Genomic DNA, 19,795 nt, shown 5'->3' with positions numbered 1-19,795 from the left:
CTGTGCGTAAAAATCCCTGGGATAGTGTTAACTATACAAAGTCACTATATAAAATGATTGTATGTTTCTTAGTGAAAGGAACCATATAAAATGATTTGTTCTTGCACATGATGTCTCAAATTTTACATGCATGCTAGTGACCTCCAAACCTGTGTAAAAACCACTAGAACCTTGGATACATTGTCTTAGCAGTGTCAACACTGGTATGTCTCCCAGAATTAAAGACATAGAATGTTCCCTCAAACCAAAGAATATTGGGTAATTTCTCTTTAGTCCTCACAGCTACTTACATCCATTTCTGCTAGCAGCTCTTTAGTCACCTTGAAAGTGTTGATTTATAAAACTTCTTCCAAATATGTATCAGAAGTAGTTCAACTTGGATGACGCTATACAGCACAAAGCATTAATGTCTTGTGGTTCCAGCCTTTAAGCTCAATTTTCCATCGTAAAGCTATTCATCAAGACATCTCACAACAAATCCCAGCAATATTTATCATCACTGGGAAAGAGAGAAATGTCAGGTAACCCTTAGTAATATCTAATGGAAGTGATGACTTCCAACTGACAGAAACTTTAAAGAGGGATGCAGTGTGTTCCGCACTTCCAAATGTACTTTTCTCTTTGAATAAACACTCCATGAATGTTTGAATGTATTATTATTCTTTTAAAAACACTCAAAAAGTCACATCACAAATCTCTTTTCCAGCTTGGTTTCAAGCCATTGTTTTTGTTAAGAAGTTGCTTTCCCTATACCAAGCAAAAATTGCCTGACACAGCTGTTAGTTCTTTCTAACATCTGGATCATGGCAATATGAAGTGTACTTTGCTTCCCTGCATTTGTATCCAAGTATCTGTCTACATTTAAGAAGTTCAGCCACTCCATCAATCAGTCTTTCTCCATTTTACATAGTACCTTTCATGGTGAACATCACCTTAAGCACTTTGCTTAATAAATCTATAAATGCAGTGATTGCAAAACAGTTAAAGTGAAGTCACAGAATAAATTAAGCAGGGAAGGCAGCCAAGGGATAGCACTGAATGATATGACTGAAATTATAAATATTCTTACACCCTTCTCACAAATGTCAATTGGCAATGGCCAACAGAGTCAGTCAAGTGCCAAACCCAAGCACTGCATTAAAGAAGAGAGTCATAATAGCAAAAAAGCTTAATGTTAGGTATTATTGCTCAAATATCAGTGGGCCAGGATGAAGGAAACAAAATGAAAGAAAAGATGAAGAATATGAAGGAGAGAATGAAGGAACACATATTTTGGCTTATTTTATAGTTGCATAACTGATTGGACTAAGAGATCCATAGTTCAGGGTTCTAAACATTCCCAGAATGGATTTTCCTGCAACATCACCTCATGGAATGCCCAGGGTCAGGCTACACAATGTTGAGTCGGAAAGCATGTCACACTTAACAACCAATTAAGTGCTAGTAGCTTTACAAATATTTTCAGTATAGTGAGTTTATCCTTTATCCTTTTCCCATTCTGTCTGTTTGTGTGGTTCAAAACACCCACTATTTCTTGTGGTCACATTGTATGCATTGTACTTTTGACTGAGCCCTCATTGGACGTCAGCTCTCACACACACATAAGGCCAACTGTTGGCTTGCGTTGTGGCCTGTTGTACAGCACTATAAATGAGTCACCTGAGATGTCAAACTGAACAACTGGAGGTCACAGCCATGCACTACAAACGTCCACGATTTTGCCAAGATTACGCAATGAAGGCTACAACTGACAATCACTGGAAAAGTCATGTAGTTTGATGTCAGCCTTAGGTTAATTTGTGACTCCAAATTGTGACTGCGTAAATGTGTGTCTGAATATGCAGTTCATTCAGGATTAGTCCCTACTGTAATGGGAAGGTCAAGTTAAATAGTTGTGGTTCAAAAGAGTTAGTCAAAAAACAGGCAGGGATCATCAGATAAAATTTTCTGAACATATAAAAATGAAAAACCAACATTGAAAGTTGAAATGTCAAATACAAACACAATCTTACACAGATTTATTTTCTTTTAATTAAATGCCCTTTGAAAGAGGTTTGTGAGTCTCTTCCTTTGTTATAGCAAAGTTTGGACATAAGTGAATGTATGCCATTGTCTTTCTATAGGGTTGGTACAATTAAATTTCAGGTCACCAACCACCAGATTGTGTTTCTAGGATTTGAAAATATTAGGGTCTTAGCCACCTCTGTGGTTTTCATGCACAGTCTTACTTGGTTATGAAACCAAATTTCGCAAGGTTGTTATCGATATTTAAAATCAAACACTGGGGGGAGGTTGGCCCCCGTGGGGTTTCACACAGGTGCTAAATTGTATATGATGTTCAGAAAAATCAAAGGTTACCGCTATTAATCTAATGCATGATAAAGAAAAAGATCTGGGGCCTCATGTATATACGCCGTGCGTAGAACTCACACTATAACATAGCGTAAGCACAAAAACGGGAATGTGCGTACGCACAGAAAAATCCAGATGCAGGAATCTGTACGTACGCCAACTTCCACGTTCTTCCGCTACATAAATCCCGATCAGCGTGAAAAGTAATGCACATGCACGTGCCTTCTGTCCCGCCCCAACTCCTCCCAGAATTACGCCTCTTTGAATATGCAAATCAATATAAATAGGCTTCTGTGAAAAGACAATGGGAAAAGCACGGGGGAAAATGTAAGAATTTCAGCGAATACCAAGTGGAGGCAAAGAAAAAACATACTATTTGTTGGTTTAAACAGTGGTATAATCAACAAAAGGAAGTTGATCGAGTGACAGAGTGTCAGAGAAACTTGAAAGCTCAAGTTCACAAAGTCGCACAGTGCCCGAAATAAAAAAGAAGTCACATATCAAAGTCGCCGTGAAAAGGCGACTCGTAGTGGACCGTCTGATTGTCATATGAAAGCTTATTAGGGTACAAAAAAAATAGGCACACAGTGGGAAAAAAACACAAAATGTCAACTTTAATCTCGAAATTTCCACTTTAATCACGTAGCTTATTTTGCCATTAAAGTAGAACCTCATAAATTTCATCTTAAAATCGTTTAATTTACTAGTTTCTCAAATCCCATTGTAACTAAAGTAGCACGTTAAATGCTTTGTTCTGTATTTGATCTTCTATGTGTTCTATGTGCCCGAATCACTACCTGCTTCTTAAACGGGCTTTCTCTTTCTCCGACAGGACAAATAATCTGTTACATTCGTGATGTTACAGCTCTCTGATTAATTAAAATACTGAGATGTATACGTGATATCTTTTTCATGATGATAGGAATGAAAGCATGTTATTAAACATGGGAACACGGTGGCGCAGTGCTTGTTCATGTCTCATGCAAGAGGCTTGCTGCGCCATGCGCGACCTTCGATGAAATAATTTATTACAGAAGTACTGTCTCTTTCAAGCGTACTAACCTCCAATTCCTGTCCTTACTTTTCTTTCTCCAAATACCCAATCGCCACACAATCAGCTCTGTAATAGACGTGAAGCCATTTGTAAGCTTAGAACGCCGATTCTTCAAAACTTTTAAGAAACATTGAAATATCTTTGTAGTACATGTTTAGTTATTCTATCTGTCTGTCCTTCCAGTGTCGCGTCAGCACCAGTAAGAATACAACGCAATGCAGGAACAATCCCTGAACTAGCTAGCGCTGCGGCACCGTGTCCTCACATGTTTAATTATTAACAATACAGATTATTTAAATGAAGTTAAAGTTTTATCTGTATAATATAATCAACATATTTTGCTGCATTTCATCTTAAAAATGATATCGTCATCATATGTAAATATGCGCTTTATAAAGTGGCGCAGGTTGTGCAATATTATAACTGTAGTGCAAGTTCACAGTGAGGTAATTGTACTTATAAGTACAAACAGTTCTACAAGGAGCACTTGATGGACTGATTGAGTGCATTTATAGTTCTTGGGATGAAACTTTTTCTAAACCGCGAAGTCCGTACAGGAATGTCTCTGAAACATTTTGCCGTGGCTCAGGCAGCGTCTACTTCATGCTGTATACCGATAATTCTATCCAATTAGCTGCTGCTGTGATTCCCCACTCACATACAGTGATATAAATACTCCGAGTGGTGCAGTGAGAGTAATATGGAAAAAGATGATCTGCTGTGGCAACCCTTAATGGGAGCAGCTGAAAGAAGAAGAAGATGCAGTGAGAGTTACAACGCTAAAGCAGTTATGGTATTTGGAATACTATGGCTATTCCCTGGACCATTATATTGCTCTATGTGGATCTAAGAAAGAAAGGGTGACCACACAGGAACAGTAGCACTGCTTTGACGCTGGGTGCCGCCAGTCTGCAAAACCGAGCGAAGAAATTGCGTACGCCAGGGTATGAAGTACCGTGGAAATGTGCGTGGCTTTACGGCAAGTTTAGGTTTTATACATCGCAATTTGAGCGTGGAAACATTCGTACGCAACATTTCTGTGCGTACGCACCGTTTATACATGAGGCCCCTGGGGCTTAAAGCCCAACCTTTCCAAAACCACTTCAGCCACAAGGCTAACAAAATAGAGCCGCTGCTGTAAACAACATGGTGGTACCCATGTAACTGTGATTCCCTGGCTCTAGTGTGTTCTCTTTCTATGTAACTGTTTTCTTGTTTTTTGCAAATATTGATTATGTTTTTGTTTAAATTGTTTTATATTATATGTACCTTTTGTTCTGTTAATTGTGCGCTTTTGGTGCTAAGCTAGAGGGATAAGCCCTCCTGACACCACAGCTGCAGGACCACCCCTAGCCTTTTATAAGGTGAATTTGTACATCTTTGATAAGCGCTTTTTTGATATTTGCTTTTTCTTCATTTCTTTGGTGTGTGACCTTTGGCTCTCTTTTATAATTTAAGAAATTTGAATTATGCATTGGGCACTGATTGCTTGGGCTTGCCTTTTAGGCATATCCTTTATTGATAATTTTTTATTTTTGGATTTTTGTTAGTAAAACCTGTAGAATATAAAGCAAAATTTATTTGTTAATTTTGAAGTAGGGTTTATATGTTTTCACAAATTTCTCATTTTTGATAATGTACTGTGTAATATATATATACAGTATATATATATATATATATATATATATATATATATATATATATATATATATATACAGTATATTGTAGCAAGGCACTATATAGGTGCCTGACCCGACACAGAGGCACGTAATAAGCCAATGGACTTTTTATTTTTCTTCACCTGATGGGCGCACGTCCTCCCCGTAACCCACAGGCAATACACAGTCCCACAAAGCACAAGTCCAACACAGCAACAATCCTTTCTCCTCTCCCACCACTCCTCCTCAAGCTTAGACCTCCTCCTCCCAACCCTGGCTCCTTGAGTGGTGGTGGCTGGCCCTTTTTATTGCCCACCCAGAAGCGTTCCAGGTGCTTGACCACCTTGTCCTAATTGCACTTCCGGGTGGGGCCGAAGAGTCGTCCAGCCAGGCTGTTGAAACCAGACAGTCCCCCCTAGCGGCCACCCTGGGCCCCAACCAGACTGTGGAGGACTCCATCTCCCATGGAGCCCTGCAAGAGGTTGGGGAATCACCGTTGGCCAGGTAGGCTGCGACCAAGCGACGGTACTGAGCTGCCCATGGCTGCTCCCCCGGAACATAAGTAGCAGGGGCGTCCCTGCCAGGCATGGGACCCGGCTGTCTGCCACAATATATATATATATTCATTGCATTCGTAGTCTGTGTCACAATCTGATTGTATGGGTGGTTACCTACCAGGTAACACTTGTGGTTGGTCAGCAAGTCAGCTAACATCTGCCACGGTGCCCTCATTTCAGTTGCAAGCAGCAGATCATAGAATGGTTGAAATAGTTTACTGTCAAATAATGCAAAGAGTACGCGACACGTGTTTCACCCTAATTCTGGGCTCATCAGATGTACACACTCACTGCACCCCCCTCTCGGGAAATGAACCTCGGACGTCAGCGCCAGAGGCAAAGCCTCTAACGTTGCGCCATGGCGTGTGGTTCATTCATTTGACAGGATGTAGATCGGGGGTGCAGTGAGTGTGTACGCCTGATGAGCCCAGAATTAGGGCGAAACACGTGTCGCATACTCTTTGCATTATTTGACAGTAAACTATTTCAACCATACTGTATATATATATATATATAATACAGTACATATATATATATATATATATATGTAAGTGTTACGTGATAGATGATTTGTGTGCATATGATAATAAGGGAAGTAAAATGATAACAAAATAAAAACTATGTTGTCGAATGTTGTGTTTTTATATTTAATCTCCTACTCTGATATAAAAGATACTTCATAGTTTGCATTTTCTTTTTCATTTTGACCTTGAAGAGGAAACAAAATATCTTAAATATGCCAAGATTAAGCCTAAGCAATTTTCCCAAGCTTTGTGTTGCTCTAGTTAAAAAAATGAAAAGCACAGCCATCATGCAAAAGGAAGAGCAAGTTTACAAAAGCTTTACGTGCCTTTGGTAAACACACACAATGGAATGCTGAGATAAAGGAAGTTGTTTACATAGCCGGCTACTTAATAATTGAAATAGGAATAATAATGAAGGCAAAATGAAGAGGAGCAGCCAAAATCTAATAAAGTAACATACAGATACAGTATATTTATATGCAATTTCAATACTATATGTGATATATTTATTTATTTGTAATATTTATACCTATACATACAGTGATAGGTGGCATGGTGTGCATGGAGAGATGACAGAGGATGTGGGCAGACCACAATAATAGGAAGCTGGTAGTAATGCCATGTCAATGAAAAGGGCACCAACAGGTGAAATCATGGCTTATTGAGAATCTCCTGAAGTAGACAAAGAAGTACATCCATCCATCCATCCATCCATTATCCAACCCACTATATCCTAACAAGAAGTACATTGTATTAAGATATGATGTGAGACTGGCTACCTAGACTTTAAATAAAAGAAAGGGATCAGGAGTGGATAGATAGATAGATAGATAGATAGATAGATAGATAGATAGATAGATAGATAGATAGATAGATAGATAGATAGATAGATAGATAGATAGATAGATAGATAGATAGATAGATAGATAGATAGATAGATAGATAGATAGATAGATAATATGCCAATTATGTGGAAGCAGCAAAATGCATAAAATCGTGCAGATGCAGATCTCCTAGCCTACTTCAGTATTGTAGCTGGTCATGTGCATCCCTTGATGGCCTCGATAAAAAAAAAAAAAGTAATCTTAAACTACTTTTGTGAAAATAACAAGGAGTTCCGTGTTCTGCATTGGCTTTTCCAGTCACTTGATCTGAATCCAACAGAATACATTTGGGATGTGGTAGAACAAGAGATTTACAGCATGAATGTGCAGCTGACAAATCTGCAAAAAATAGTATGATATAATCATGTCAAAATGGACCAGAATCCCTAAGGAATGTTTCCAACATCTTGATGAATCCATGCCATAGACAACTGAGGCTGTTTTAATAGCAAAAGGAGGCTCTACTCAGTATTAGTAAAGTGTGCCTAATAATTTGCTCAGTAAATGCAGGTGTCAAGTGATATACTTTTGCAGTCATACAGCAGGTGCTGTGGTCCTGTCACACAAAGGTTCAAAAATGGGATTAAAACTAGACCAGTACTCCCAAAGACAATCTTCGCCCCAGGCAGCCTATCCGCATAGCTGAAGTCTGTATAAGCCTAAAAATGGGGCAAAGGCCTTTATAGTTCAACAGTGCTAAATGTTCACAAAAATGAAGAGAGGAAAAACCATAAAAAAGGACAAAACAGAGTTTCTTTAACATTTAAATATTTATTAAAGAAGACACCAAAACAGATTTACAAAAATAAAACAGGTTTGGCAAACAGGTTAACCTAAAATCAAATTAATCTAAAAATCACAAACCAGAAACTGTACCTTCATTCAGGAACTAATATCTCAAATTGAGAAAATCCAAAGCAAATCACAAAAAGCAGAAACAACATTGTCTGAAACAACGTTCAGTTCCAAAGCAGTCACCTCATCAACTTCTTTTCCTTAAATTGCAGTGGAGGCATTCCCAGCTGCAGCTACTCTAGGCTTTACTTACAAAATACAAGGCACTCAAAAAACAAACAGTCATCCTCCAAACCCACTTTTTCCCGAGGAGTGTCATTAAGAAGCTGAAGTCTATTCCAGAAAGCACAGGGCAGGAACAATCTCTGGACAGGGCACCAGTCCATCAGAGGGTGAACACAGACACACACACCCACACAAACACACACACACACACACACACGCTAGGTCAAAATTAGTTTTTCCAATGTTAATCTGGGTTGTGGAAGGAAACCAGAACACCCATAGAATAACTGCACACACAAGGGCAGAACGTGCAAACTTCAGGCAGAGAGGACCCAGGAAGCGAATTTCAACCTCTTTGTTGTGAGACACTGTGCCACTGTGCTGCGCAAACATTCAGAAATAACAAATGATCAATAAACAAAATGTTCATGAAAATATGCGCCATAAAAAAGAAAACAAAAGTAAAACTAATAATACCTGCAAAGTATTTAAATGACAACCAAATTGTTAAATACATAGAATTTACATTTAAGTGAGGTGTAAAATCCTGGCTGAAAAAAGACAGCAAGCAGACTTGGGACTTGAGTTGTATATTTAAATTCTTTTGACATGAAAGGTGCTATATAGGACAATGCAGCATTATAATTGCCTTGCTGAACGGACAGCATTGTAAAATAGAATTAGAGTTTCCTACTTGATGGATTTAGACCGATCCCTTCACCCCCAGGGTCATGCCTATCATGAAAATGCCCATTATGCCTCCCCAACCTTAGTCTGCATAACATGAAGACAATTCAGAGCAAAGTGAGCTCAAGATGTAATTCTCTGGAAATGACTCTTTACCTGCTGTCATTTACTTAAGGCGTGACTCGTCTAGGAAGTGCAATTAGGTTCACTTGCCAAGTATCTTGGCCCTTGTTGTTATTTCTATTTTTGCTAGTGAACTGTATTGACCTTTTGACTCAACTGCAGACTGAAAGTTAACTTGAACCAATTACAAGAAACCGTCTACATGAAATATACATACAAACTGACTCTTGGAATGGCTGCAACCAGCAGTTTATTCAGTTTCCGATTCATTGTGAAATTGTTTTATGTATCAGAATCATGCAGTGAAAAATGCACTTTTAAGGAAATGTGTTTATTACATCTGAATTTCTTGTTAGCACAATGCTTTTGAGATTGATAAATGGACAGGTGGACTGCTTGCAATGATGATTTTAAGTGTGGCATGTTATGTCACACTTATGGTGTCCAGTACAGGGTTGGTTCCTGCTTTGTGCTCACTGTTGCCGGTATATGTTCTTTGGTCCAAAAGCAAATTAGTTAGTGCACAGGGTCTGATGTACCAGTTTATTATTAACATCTTAATTAATAACCCCAAGAAATGCTATGATTAAACCGTGTTAGCATATTCAATTTTGTGTCTGACACCATGGGTAGTGTAATGAGCCAATTCTTGTTGGTTTGGAAAGCTTTTTTTACTCTCCTTTATTGCCAGGAGTGAATTTTCGGAGTAGAATAGCCATGATTTGCAGCTTGATACTTCGCAGTTTTACACATAACAGATGAGTGAAGGGTAGTACTAGGGTTGGGGACAAGAAGAAACCTGGCCATAGTTTACAACCAGAGGCTTTTGTTTTTTCATTTAGTCTAGTTCCATTTTTGCGTTCAGGTGGTGGAGGCTTTGCAGAGTGCCAAGTGGATTCTGCAGATTGCCATTTATGCTTCCTCATCTCCACTGCTAAATGGCCCAGACTTTAATACTTTATACTTGACTAAACAGTTACATCATCATTTTATAGAGCTGTTCATCCTGTATAGTACTGAAGCATATCCCAGCATTAGCACTAGATAGGACACTAGATGTATATAATCTGTTGGGCTAATTTGGAGGACCCAGTTGTCTCTAGCTCTAATTACTTTTCATGAAGGTGATGTGCTGCCATCACTTTGCTCCAAATACAGTGCAATCCCCATATGTAATTTCTGACTAACTTGATTAGTAATTTTTTCATTTTATACAAGGAAATGAGGTGAGAATTATGTCACAAATTTGCAAATTCAGGTCACAAAGTTTCTCAGAATTTTCCAAATAGAGGCTGCCACATGCATTTCTGTAAAGTTTCCCACTGGCTTGCATTTTCCCATAGCAAATCAATGCAACAGAAGCATAGTTTGCAAGGTTATGGGATGTGAGATGAAACTGGAGAATGCAGAGAAAACCCAAGAAAACACAAGAGGAATGGGCAAAGTCTACTTTCTAAAATGGGCACTGAATTCTTCCCATAAGAATACAATGTCAGTAGGTGGCATCCTTTTGAGCACTAAATCCAGCCAAACATTCTGGTTTTTTAGGTACATGTGTAGAAACAACAGAAACAGGTTTTCTCATTTCAGCAACTTCAACTGTATTGCATGCAGCTAGAGGTACGTGATTATCCCCACACCCACACAGGTCCTATCCTGTGGAGCAACTCTAGGGTAGGCAAGAAACCACCCTTAACTGAGAAGTCTGTTTCTTGAACCAGTGCTGAGAATGGAGGTTAAAATTGCTCTATCAAGTTGGTATTTTTCAACCTCCTGCACAAGCTTTGTCTCTCCATTAGGGAAGTTATGTTTCACATTCTAAGCTCCAGCTTCCATTGATAAGGTACACAAATTCAATCCTACTAATGCATGTCACCTAAAGGGCATTTCACCTGACCCTCACCCTTTTTGTCATGTGAGGGGTAAACTGATATAGCCACTTCACTTCTGGGTGTCTCCTTCAAGGAGTCGGTCACACTAGCCTTGCTCCAAGATCAATTGGGAATTATGGGTGTCTTATTTTTGGATTGTCCTTTAACTGGTTCTCTATTTAAACCAATTTGCAGTGGGTAACACTTGTAGGACAGGCTGATAGTGCAGATGTAAGTAGTGATAAACAAAACAATTTATCAGAAATTCAGAGTGAAATTCAATGTTTCACTTCTCCAATATATATGTGAATAAAATTGTACTTCACTGCCAGTGAAGTTTGTGCCATTGACACAAGAAGAAAGATGTTTATTGCTGTCTGGTAGTATTTGCAGGCTTTAATTCAACATGTGTCTGTCATTTAGTATTTAAATAATGATCTTCAGTGAAGAAAAAAAAAAAAATCACCAGACCCATTTCCTGTCACTCATAGACACTGTGTTGGACTGCCAGACATGTTCTCGTAGTACCATTCCCCATTTTGTCAGTTACGATGACAGTCTTGGTGATCACAATCCTTAAGATTTATCAGAAACAGAAAAGAAACCTGAAGCCCCTCATCACTTGAAGGGTGCATATCCACGACCTCTTCTGAAGGAATCAAGAAACAGAAAGGACTGTTGCTAGGTAACAGTTTCAGGTGGAGGAGATGAGGGGGCAGTTTCCTGTGCGGTGAAATTTTCCTGTTTAGAAAGCACAGTAACATGGATGATGGTGCATTTTAGTGTGTGTTTGTGTGGAAAGATATGCAGCATGTCACATTTTTAAAAATGCACTGCGCTCGGTGATGTGAACAAGAGGCTCAAAAACAACTGATTTTACTGGTGTGCTACAGATTACACATGTTACACCAAGCTGCAGGAAACAACACAGGTACACATGGATGTGTCAGCAGGCTTTAGGAAGCAATATTCTATTTTTTTCCCGCCCAAAAATCTTCAATTTAAAAAAAAAAAACTTTTTGGATTGTTTTGCTTTTCACAATTGCAAAATCATCTCTGAAATTAATTTTAGGCTACATCCACACTACTACTTTTTATTTAAAAAAGCAAACATTAGTCTCCACTTTCGCCTTTCATCCACACTACCCTGGCATCTTTACCTTCCAAAAATGGAGACTTTTGAAAATGCTGTCTAGAGCCATACAGTATATTTCTGAAAACACCAGCTCAGCATTTCAATGTGGATGGGATTGGATCCTACTCATTACAATGTCTCACTCCCAGACAAGTCACCTTTCACAGAACAAAGCCATATTCCAACAAGGAGTTGCTTTCCATGGCGCTTGTTGTGTTGTTTACCTGTATACATCTAAATGGTGTTTTGTACAGTTTGAATGCTGTATATATGTGCAAAAGGTAAGACAATTTACCAGTCGATACAATTTTGTGATAAATCCCACTGTTACCAGTGTAACCATTCCTTCAAAGAGGACACTTTCTCTTGTGATTTCCATCGATGCATGCAAGCCCAGTGTAGGTGAATGGTTACAGATGTGTTTTTGGTCATTTTGGTGTGGGCAGAGATAATTTTGTAAATGAGTGTGAACAATGATCATTTTCATTCAAAAATGCTGCTTTTTAAATGAAAATGTAGTAGTATGGACATAGTGTTAGTGTCAGTTTCATTAACCTGTATGTGAATCAAAACTTGCCAGTTTCACTCACTAATGGCTGTCATAAGTAATGAGAAACCCAAGATATCTGTATTGCACATACAGCCTAATGTTTTTGTCTTATTAAATATGAGCTTGAAAATGTAAATGTTCCATTAAAAAAATGAAAGTTGAACTTGCCAGGAATCTAGCAGTACTGGTGTGAAGCATTAACTAAATGGGAACTCATATGTTAAATGAAGAAATGATTCAAAGTGGCACAATCTGGAAATAGAGAAGGGCCAGAGACCCCAAAATTAACACTCTCTACTCCCTGAAAGCCTCAAAATTTGAAGTTGGTGCCTGAAAATAAATGTTAAATCCATATCAAGGTGATACCAATCACTCATAGTATATCTTCTTATATTTGAATGAAGACGAAGGTCATTGTTAAGATGTTTCCTTTTATACTGCTTTGTTTTACCTTAGAAATGGTGTGCTTGTGCCTTCGATGCACTTGACTAACTGGAGTAAACACCAGCATGCAATTACCTTAATCCATATTATGAAATGGCCATTATAGTCAGTGACATTTTGTTTTTCCTAACTCCACTTAGCAAATGAAGAAGGAGACAAATTCTTTGCCCATAAATTTTAGATTTACATTTAAAAACAAATCCATACAAAACAATGAAAAAGATCCAAGCAAAAAAAAAAATTCAACCAAAAGACTAACTGTTGTTGAAGCGAGCATCAACACTGTTACAGCAAATGTGTTGGCAGCTTCCACACTCCCACTCAGAAGTCTGTCTGTGTCACAAAAGGTCAGAATTACAAGGTTTCTTGGCTTTTGTTTACAAATGTGCATTTGTGTATGATAAGATTCATCTACTTAAGATACTGTACGCGTATACTAAGTGATAGCATGACTTTATACTCTGTTGTACCAGAGTAAGATTTCAGCATTCACTAAACACTAGTGCAATAATGGTAACCCCAATTACTATGGAGTATTACACACAATGAACAGAAGGTATCTAACAAGGTAACATGATGATAGTGTTGCTCGGAAACTAAAATAGGCTGGGTACAAATGAAACATTGAAAAGGAAACTGGTAGATATTTTCATAAGATAATACAGTTTGAAAATCAAATGAATTGCTGTCTTATAGCAAGAAGGCCTCAGTTCAGTTCTCCACTGGGATACCATCTACTGTATACTGAGTATATATGCTCTGCATTGGTTTTCTTCATGGACTCCAATGCATTTCATGATTTAAATGCTTGCTGTAAAATTGATTGGTGACTCTAAATTGACCCAGAGAGTGAATCTGGGTGAATATGCCCTCTTCACAAATGACTGGCTTCCAGCTGCCACATACTGTTAATGTTACATATTTCTGCTTCCTTTATACTTGAATAGGAAAAACTGGTAAAACAAACTAAAGAAATGCAAAACTGCTTGTCATGATGTCTTATTTTCCTGATCCCATGCACAGAGCTATTCCATCTTCTTTTCCAGTATATATTGTAATGTCTAACATATCTCACAACCGTGCCATGTGTAAATCAGTGGATGTCTTCAGCCATCACACTAATTACGCAGAGTTTATTCAGCGTTACAAATATTGAAAGTGTGGCGTCTAACTGCTACGTTAACTTCTCTGCATAAATGAGATCTCATTAGTGCCGGTACTGAAAAGCTGGTTTATGACTTCTGAGCAGCCCTGTTTCCTAAATTAAGGAATTAAACAGTTGGAGTGCAAATCAGTGGACAACAAAAATGAACTCTAGTAGAGAAAATAATGGCTGAACACCATGATCATTGCTTGACTTTGGTTTTCCCCCCAACTTAATGTGCAAGTAGCACATAAAAAGCTCTTCCCCTATCCAAAATGGCTACAAAGTGGAAAGCAAAGACAAGGAGGACACTGAGCACTGTGATACTCCCAGTATTTCCAGTAGCCTGCAGGTATCTCATTTCCATCTATCATTTGTCTATCATTTATTGCACTGATGACTACTGTGCATCTTAAAAATGTAAGGAAAGAGTCTGAACGGAAGAATTAATGCGTCTTTGAGCATTTCTTCTTTTCCTTGCTAGGTTACTAGGCTCTGAATCTTCAGTTTCCATGGCAACATCAATGAGAAGCACTGCTCACATAATTCCCTCACAGCCTTTGAAATGAACTGTGTGCTTTTTAAGAGGATGCTTGTCTTCGTGCTCCTGATCATATTGAAAAGATGTTGTTTTTTTAATTCCTAATAATATGAAGTTTTGCCAAGATTTGTGCAAAATGGCAAAAATAAAATGATTTCACTGCATTTTGGTACTGTATGTATTTACATTCAAACACAGAAAAAGCAGATCTACCCAGTCATTACAGTTTTCCCACCTGTCTCAATTTGTTCCCACAATACATTCTTGCAATACACTGTAGAAACTATCCATCCATCCATCCATTCTCCAACCCGCTGAATCCAAACACAGGGCCACGGGGGTCCGCCGGAGCCAACCTAGAAACTATTCTTGTAAAAATTCACCAATGACATCTTTAGAAGTCCATGACTATCAAAATGTGCCCTGCTTTCTCATTCTCCTTCCTTCTGTTGTGAGGCCACACTAGACCTTATAGTGTCTTACATTAGCTCCCTTTCTTCCTTTTTTCTGCTTTCCACATTTTAAAAAATGAGTGATCAGTTTCATTACAAACTGTAATTTGCATTCACATTTATCACTTGTATTAGTAGAGTTGGAAACCATTTTTAAGTGTTAATTATTTGCTCTTTGCATGTAGTATTTCAACAAGCCACTAGTGCAAAATATCCATCCATCCATTTTCCAACCTGCTGAATACAAACACAAAATATGTGCACAGAAAACAAATACATCATAGTGGTATAATTCAAAGTAACTAAGAAATATAAAATTAATATAGCTATTGTAAAAGAAGACAAAACAATATGAAAGGATTGGGGTACCACCAGGTGACCCAGTATACTCAAAGACAAAATAAATAAAGAAAGCATGCAATGAATACAGTGAAGCCTTTTCAGACATGGGTTTCTAAATGAGATCTTCCTCAAGATGGCTGAGCTGCCTGTAATATGGATTCCTGGCAGGAAGGGGTGGGTCCAGGAGGACAGACAATGGAAGTGACTTCGGAGGTGGAATGGCTGTCAGTCTTCCATTCTAAAGAGGGTGGAAGAGAAAAGGCATTATCAAACAGCGCCAACCCTGGGTTCGGTGGGTAACTACCATCACCAGAGCCCTTAAGCTGTCTCCCAAACACACGTGTGTGACTCTGTATATTTATATAGTATGTGAAAAAAAGTCTGGCTTATTATATAGTAGCAAGCCAGCTTTTCCTATTGTACCTTTTGAGTAAATTGTTTAAATTCATAAAATATGCTTACTGCTACTGATATAATTGTATACAGCATGGCTAATATCAATGTACCTATTCTTCATGTAAGAATAATAGCCCAAATTGACCCTTGTCCAACATGAATATTTTAAAAGCTAAGGACTGTGGCAGCATAAAACTAGACACACTTCTAATAGGAACAGGGGTTAGATATTTAAAATTGGCATCACTCTGTCAGTAACACAGATAAAGTAATACATTTTAATACATTCTTGTTTATCATGATGCATGTTGATTTGACTTGAAAATTCTTTGTACACATGGCAATGACAATATGAGAACTAGTACAATATTACTTCTTTTTTCTTTGCCCTCATTCATATCCTGCTTATATATTTATGGGTATTTTCAGTCTAAGACACTTTACCAACAATCCTGAGTTCAGCACCTTAGTCACTACACAAGACTATATCTATATCTATATCTTCCCCTCAGGGATTAAAACAGTGTACCAAATACCATATTTATATATATACCCTGCAATATATATACATATGAATATATATATATATGTGTGTGTGTGTGTATGTATGTATATAGCTTTATGTTTGTATATGTGTGTGTATAAATGAAATGTATATATACATTAACATACACAATCACACTCAAACATACATACACATATATACTTATATCAGGACTGAATTTCCTATAGAGTAAGACATATTAATTTTTTTTTTTTTTTGCTTAAATGCTTTGAAGTTTAAACCTTTCTCTAGGCACTAGTTTTCTGTTTAAATGACAAAGTGATGCAGTTGTTGCCATGGAGACAGAGTTCATGAATGCCTGGGACAGACATTAGGCACTGATGCAGCGGGGTGGTGAGTTGTTGGTTAAAATGGGTCTGCAGCTGAGATGCCTGCACCAAGCTCTCCCTATTTGCTCTTGAGCAGTATGACTGGTGTGCTGATGTTACAGTTTGATTTCTTCATTATTGCAGGTGGTTAATCTGTTTCAGCTTGAGCCAGAATTGGTACTGGTCAGAAACAAAATTTAAATTTTAATTGCTGCCACACACTGCCAAGGGAATGCTGGCTACAATTTTTCATTAGCAAATCACACACACAAACCAAATGACATTTTCAACAGTTTGGCATATTTGTCCTTCAAAGGGGTTGTGTCTCATTTAGGGTGTTCACTACACGTTTAAAATAAAGACAGGTGATGGTAAACCATTCATGTAATGTGCTACAAAAATGCAAATCTTTAAAAGTAAATTACCCAACAATGGAGCGTGTAATCATCAAAATGGACACTTTGGTTGATTCTGTTTCTGATACAACACAGACAACAATACTGTAATTGTTGAAAAGAGAAAATGAAAATGAGAAATCCACGTAAGCCATTTCCACGTGAGCCAACATGCCTCGTAATCCTCTGCTTACTGGGTGCTAGCTGTTTTCCCATAACCCTATTTTGCCTTGTTACTACCCATACGATCCATGTAAATCAGACATTGCAGCCTAAAATTTACAAACCCACTGCTCTCTGACATCTGATCTGTTGATCTCAGCAAGCTGTGACAGCAAATCCCAGCCCCCACTACCCCCAGCTCCACATACTATACAAAACCCGCCTGCCAACTATTGATCGCCTCTCAGCAGCCAGCTGCGCCCTTAGCACAAATGGTGTTTGCAGTTCTTATGCTGTATGTGTCCAACTCTAAATACACCATGATCCATGAAAAGGCCACTGCTCTCATTTTCACAATCTTTGTTGTTCTTTCATTCTTGCTTTTCTGCTATGTTTCCTGAAAATAAATTGTCCAACAACCCAGGAACAAGATTTACTGCAGCTCCAAGAGCTCCGTCCTGTTCAGATGAAGAAAAAATGAGAAGTTTTGAAACACTGAACTTTCAAATATGTTTGTGTAGCACATAATAACAAAATGCTACTGTGGGACTTCTGATATGGACTGAATGCAAGGAACACATCACTTTCTCACTTTCTCAATGATACTGAACACAATAGTATTATCATCAAAATTCTCCTAATAACAGACAAAGCTGCTGATTCTTGCACCCCAGATTATCATTCCCTTTCATTATGCCTGAGACCCTGATGTCAGCGTTTCTCGTGTGTTCTCATTTAGTTTTGTGGCTCTTAACCCCTAGAACTCTCACCTTAGATGTGGCCATACTTGAATCATGTTTAAAAAATTTAAGGAAATAGTTTAATTTTGAGTGGCTATATGATAACATAAATATACTGGCCCTGGTTCTACTGTATTGTCCAGTCAACGTCCTATCATTGATCATTACTTCATATTGACTTGTGTAGCCTCTCAGGATTTTGCTTCCATGTACGGTATTTTACTCAACTCCTTTTTAGCTTCTAATGGAGGTCACTTCTTCTTTCGGCTGCTCCCATTAGGGGATGCCACAGCGGATCATCTCCTTCCATATCTTTCTGTTCTCTGCATCTTGCATCTTGTTACACCCATCACCTGCATGTCCTCTCTCACCACATCCATAAACCTTTGCTTAGGTCTTCCTCTTTTCCTCTTCCCTGGCAGCTCTATCCTTAGCATCCTTCTCCCAATATACCCAGCATCTCTCCTCTGCACATGTCCAAACCAACGCAATCTAGCCTCTCTGACTTTGTCTCTCAACCGTCCAACTTGAGCTGACCCTCTAATGTACTCATTTCTAATCTTATCCATCCTTATCACACCCAATGCAAATCTTAGCATCTTTAACTCTGCTACCTCCAGCTCTGTCTCCTGCTTTCTAGTCAGTGCCACCGTCTCCAACCCATATAACATAGCTGGTCTCACTACCGTCCTGTAGACCTTCCCTTTCACTCTTGCTGATACCTGTCTGTCACAAATTACTCCTGACACTCTTCTCCACCCATTCCACCCTGCCTGCACTCTCTTTTTCACCTCTCTTCCACAATCCCCATTACTCTGTACTGTTGATCCCAAGTATTTAAAATCATCCACCTTCGTCAGCTCTACTCCCTGCATCTTCACCATTCCACTGACCTCCCTCTCATTTACACACATGTATTCTGTCCTGTTCCTACTGACCTTCATTCCTCTCCTCTCTAGAGCATATCTCCACCTCTCCAGGCTCTCCTCAACCTGCTCCCTACTATCGCTACAGATCACAATGTCATCAGCAAACATCATAGTCCACGGGGACTCCTGTCTAATCTCATCTGTCAACCTGTCCATCACCATTGTAAATAAGAAAGGGCTCAGAGCTGATCCCTGATGTAATCCCACCTCCACGTTGAATTCATCCGTCACTCCTACCGCAGAACTCACCACTGTCACACTTCCCTCGTACATATCCTGTGCAACTCTTACGTACTTTTCTGCCACTCCCGACTTCCTCATACAATACCTCTCGAGGCACCCTGACATATGCTTTCTCCAGGTCCACAAAGACGCAATGCAACTCCTTCTGACCTTCTCTATACTTCTCTATCAACATCATCAGAGCAAACAACGCATCTGTGGTGCTCTTTCTTGGCATGAAACCATACTGCTTCTCACTAATCATCACCTCATTTCTTAACCTAGCTTCCACTACTCTTTCCCATAACTTCATGGAGTGGCTCATCAATTTTATCCCCCTGTAGTTACTGCAGTCCTGCACATTCCCCCTTATTTTTAAATATTGGCACCAGTATACTTCTTCTCCACTCCTCAGGCATCCTCTCACTTTCCAAGATTCCATTAAACAATCTGGTTAAAAACTCCACTGTCATCTCTCCTAAACACCTCCATGCTTCCATAGGTATGTCATCTGGACCAACAGCCTTTCCATTTTTCATCCTCTTTATAGCTGTCCTTACTTCCTCCTTGCTAATCCATTGCACTTCCTAATTCACTATCTCCACATCATCCAACCTCTTCTCTCTCTCGTTCTCTTCATTCATCAGCCTCTCAAAGTACTCTTTCCAAATGCTCAACACACTCTCCTTGCTTGTGAGTACATTTCCATCTTTACCCTTTATCACCCTAACCTGCTAATC

General features: G+C 38.8%; 1 protein-coding gene across 2 annotated transcripts in view; it reads right to left on the bottom strand.

Annotated features, from left to right (window-relative positions):
• LOC114664543 (histone deacetylase 1) overlaps nt 1–19,795 on the bottom strand; it is a 681,169-nt gene that overhangs the window by 541,297 nt on the left and 120,077 nt on the right. The window lies entirely within an intron of this gene.

This window comes from Erpetoichthys calabaricus, chromosome 14 (genome assembly GCF_900747795.2).
Source record: "Erpetoichthys calabaricus chromosome 14, fErpCal1.3, whole genome shotgun sequence".
NCBI classification, from domain to species: Eukaryota; Metazoa; Chordata; class Cladistia; order Polypteriformes; family Polypteridae; genus Erpetoichthys; species Erpetoichthys calabaricus.
This window is presented reverse-complemented; position numbering and strand designations above follow the sequence as displayed.